The sequence below is a fragment of the Geotrypetes seraphini genome, chromosome 5 (assembly GCF_902459505.1).
Source record: "Geotrypetes seraphini chromosome 5, aGeoSer1.1, whole genome shotgun sequence".
Taxonomy (NCBI): Eukaryota; Metazoa; Chordata; class Amphibia; order Gymnophiona; family Dermophiidae; genus Geotrypetes; species Geotrypetes seraphini.
Window position 1 is genome coordinate 118,282,635 of NC_047088.1, and position 4,041 is coordinate 118,286,675.

Genomic DNA, 4,041 nt, shown 5'->3' on the forward strand with positions numbered 1-4,041 from the left:
AAACACCTAAGTGTCACTATTATCATGGACCCGATAGTGACCACTTTCAAGGATCTGGTGCTTGACGGCATAACCAAGTATGAGACATCTACTAACTCCTCGAAAATACAACATAATCTATCGTACCAACAACATTTGGCGATACGTCAACTCAGGGACATGGAGAATATTATTATTACGAAAGCTGATAAGGGGGGTTCTATTGTTATTCAGGATGTGCAGCAATATCATGAGGAAGCGCAACGGCAACTTAGCGATACGATAGCTTATAAAAAGCTTTCTGAAAATCCTACTGGCCCGCTGATGAAAGATATTTTTTCCTTTATTACTCAGCATTATGAATTGGGCCAGATAACTTCTAAAGAGTACCAATTCTTGCTGGAGAAACATCCTAGGACCCCCAGTATCCGTTTCGTTCCTAAGATCCATAAAAATCTTGCTAAATCCCCTGGGAGGCCCATAGTTAACACCAGAGACAGCCTGTTAGAACCTTTGTCCAAATTTCTGGATGTTTTCCTTAGGGATGAGGCTGTTAAGGTTAAATCATATCTTAAGGATTCCTCCCATTTGCTTAGGACCCTTCAGGATACCAACGTTCCCCAGGGAGATGTTTTTCTAGTCACTCTTGATGTGGTATCATTATACACTAAGATACCCCAGGATGAGGCTCTGGTCATTATTGAAGGGGTGATGAACAATAGGGGTAAACATCTTAGAATACCCACCCCTTTTTTGTCCAAATTAGCCCAGTGGGTTCTGAAGAACAGCTTTTTTGAATACAATGGGAACTTTTTTCAACAAATTGAGGGTGTGGCTATGGGGGCTACTTACTGAAGCTGGCTGTTATTCCAGAAAAATAAAGCACAAAAAGACAAAACACAAAAGCAAAACAATAAGCAACTGATAATTACAAACTTTTAATAAAACAAAATGCTTTAAGCACATCACAGTAGTACTCTGGGTTCCACAGGCCTTTCACAGCAGGAGAGTTGCCATGCCTTGGCTAGAGTAAAGCCATAGCTGTTTCAAGGTTTTTTCCCCAGACTCTCAGGCAGATAAAGAAAACTAGTTTGCAGTTGCTTCTGATGGGGAAAGAAAACAAATAATCCAAAATTAGTTCACAGTAATGTCCCATAAGCTTATTTCATTGTTTCTTCCAGTTCTCAAAATGGAGAGACAAAATAAACAACAAAAAGAAACTTTTACAGCAAAGAGAATAGGCTTCTTGCACAGTTCTTAATCACCCTTAATCACCACAGCTGGAAAAACACAGTTCAAAAAGGAACCTTCTCACCTTCAGCACCTATAAGAAGTTACCCCAGAACAGTTCACTTCCTGGTTCATACTTCACACAAAAAAACAGGTAAGCACATTTTAGACAGCTGGACTAGACTGAGCATTGTTAGCAGACATCCATTTGTCCTGGAATCTCATTCTCAGAAATGACCTCCTCTTCTATTGTCATACCTTCTGAGGCATTAATCAGCTCCAATTCTGGCCTGTGGAAATCCTCCTCCAGCATAAGCATTTCCCAATCCTCACTAGGGTTGAGCTGGGCTCTACCATCAGGCAAGTTCAAAGGCTTTTGCATGCTTCTCTCCAGAGACTGGTCTGTTCGCTATCTCCTCTCCCTCTTTCCTCTGCTCAGTCAGGAGCTCCTTTTTATCTCTAGAGAACCCCCGCCTACATCTAGGTACTGTTGGAATGGGCCAAGGCTCTCTCTGGCTCCCCTTCAGGCTAGTCAGTAAATTACTACTAGTTTTATTCAAAGGGAAATATGCCTGAGCTTTCCCTAACACTCTGGAAGGTGTTGTGTGAATGGTTCTAGGCTGATTCAAAAAGGTCAAAAAGGGACACAGGATTACTTTACCAGTAGCTAGATCTTGCATGCCTGAACTTGGATAGGCAGACACGCCTATTTGTGAACCAGGACCAAACCCCTGGTGTGACTCTCTTAACTGCTGAGCTCTTACATTTCCTGCCTTGAGCCTGTGACAAGCCAGCAGCAGTGCTGGAATGTCACAATATGAAGGTTTTCCACCAAGAAGACTATCGGCCTCTTTTACAAAGCTGCACTAGCGGCTGCTGCACGGCCACAGCCCCAAAGACCTTTAAATCTTTATGGGCTTTGTGGCCATTAGCGCAGCACAGCCACTAGTGTGGCTTTATAAAAGAAGCCGATAGATGTGCGCAGGCAGATAGAAAAACTAAAAACTGACAAATCCCCGGGTCCAGACAGAATCCATCCAAGGGTTCTGAAGGAATTAAAGGAGGAGATAGCGGAACTACTGCAGCAAGTTTGCAACCTATCCCTGAAAACAGGTGTGATACCAGAGGATTGGAAGATAGCCAACGTCACGCCCATCTTCAAAAAGGGATCAAGAGGTGACCCTGGTTCCGGGGAAAATGGCAGAAGCGCTGATAAAAGAAAACATCGATGAACATTTGGAAAGAAATGAACTTCTGATACCAAGCCAACATGGTTTCTGCAGGGGGAGATCGTACTTAACTAACTTACTGCACTTCTTCGAAGGAATCAACAAACGGACGGACAAAGGAGACCCCATAGACATCGTATACCTAGATTTCATGTTGAACACTAAAGTGTGAGCTTTCCAAAAGATTTTAGATGAGAGTGGACAAATCCATATACAAAGGGCTCCTTTTACGAAAGTGCGCTAGGGTTTTTAGCGCACGCACAAAATTACCGTGCACTATAGCGTGTGGTAGCCAAAAATCTACTGCTTGCTGAAAAGGAAGTGGTAGCGGCTAGTGCGCTTGGGAATTTAATGTGCACTATTGCGCGTGTTAAGGCCCTAGCGCACCTTCGTAAAAGGAGCCCAAAGTTTGCAGAATCAAAAAGAGAAATTGTTATCTCTCATGGGGGAAAAGTGTAACATTGGTGATGGGACTAAATCGCGCGAGACAACGTTGCGCCGACAACTGAGTGCAGACAACTGAGTGCAAGTTTGACGGTGCGCCGAAGAAAAGCACTATTTTAAAGGGCTCCGACGTGGGGTGTGGGGGGAAAACAGGCAAAAAGTTTGGTTTCAAGTATAATGAGGGGGGTTACAACCCCCCAAACCCCCCACAATGCCAGCGCGATGTCTGTTAAGTAAAATAGGGGGGTTCCCCACCAACACCCCCCGTCGGAACCCTTTAAAATAGTGCTTTTCTTCGGCGAGCCGTCAACCTTGTGCTCAGTTGTCGGCGCGCCGTTGTCTCGCGCGATTTTGTAATGAACCATAACATTAGGTCTGCTTTATGGATGGTTCCGACAGTTTTTCAAACTTTATGTGAATGGGTTACTGATTTGCAGCAATGCAATCAGACACTTAGAGATGCCTTGAAACAGGTTTCTTAGCCAACAACAATCAGAAACAGACAGGAGATTAGAGGAAGAAACCTCAGATTTGCAGGTTGAAAATGAGCATTTGAAGACTGAAACTAGTAAAGTACCTATAATTCTGTCCTTGATGAGGGACTTGGACCAGCAAGCTGTTAACCGAGGTAAGAAACATCTTTTTACTTGAGATGGCAGTAGAGAAAATGTAGAGGAGGTTCGTAAGGCAATAGAAGGAAGGTGGGGGAAGAGTGTGGTCACATGACAGAGAAATAGGAGATTACGCAGTGGAGTCATTGAACAGGATTTCTATGCCAGGATGAACAGAAGATCTTAGAATGATTATGCCTTTAAAGTTATCAGAGATTAAGATGTTGATTAGCTCTCTGCCTACTTGTAAAACATTTGAGGATACAGGAGAGTTTTTCTCAGCTTTGTTTTATTTATTTATAATATTTCTAGATCACCTAAAACTAAGGGGCTCATAATAAAAATAAAAAAAAAGTCTAAAGAGTGGCCTAAATGGGTACTTGGAAGATCAAAAAGCCTGATCGTCCAAGTACCCACAATCAAAGCTGGTTTTAGATGTATCTAAAACCAGCTTAGGCCTTTCCCTGCCTCTAAACGCACAGAGAGAAAAGAGGTGTTTTTAGAGGAGGGGAAAGGGCGAGCGGTGGGTGGGAGGAGGGCCAACCTAG

At 43.3% G+C, this 4,041-nt stretch overlaps 1 long non-coding RNA gene across 1 annotated transcript; it reads right to left on the reverse strand.

Moving 5' to 3' along the window:
- Positions 1 to 901: 901 nt before the first annotated feature.
- On the reverse strand, positions 902 to 1,622 carry LOC117360462. The gene is made up of 2 exons (XR_004539415.1): positions 1,468 to 1,622; positions 902 to 1,082 (listed from the first exon to the last, which is right to left on the reverse strand). It is a non-coding gene; the product is annotated as an uncharacterized LOC117360462 (long non-coding RNA).
- Positions 1,623 to 4,041: the final 2,419 nt, after the last annotated feature.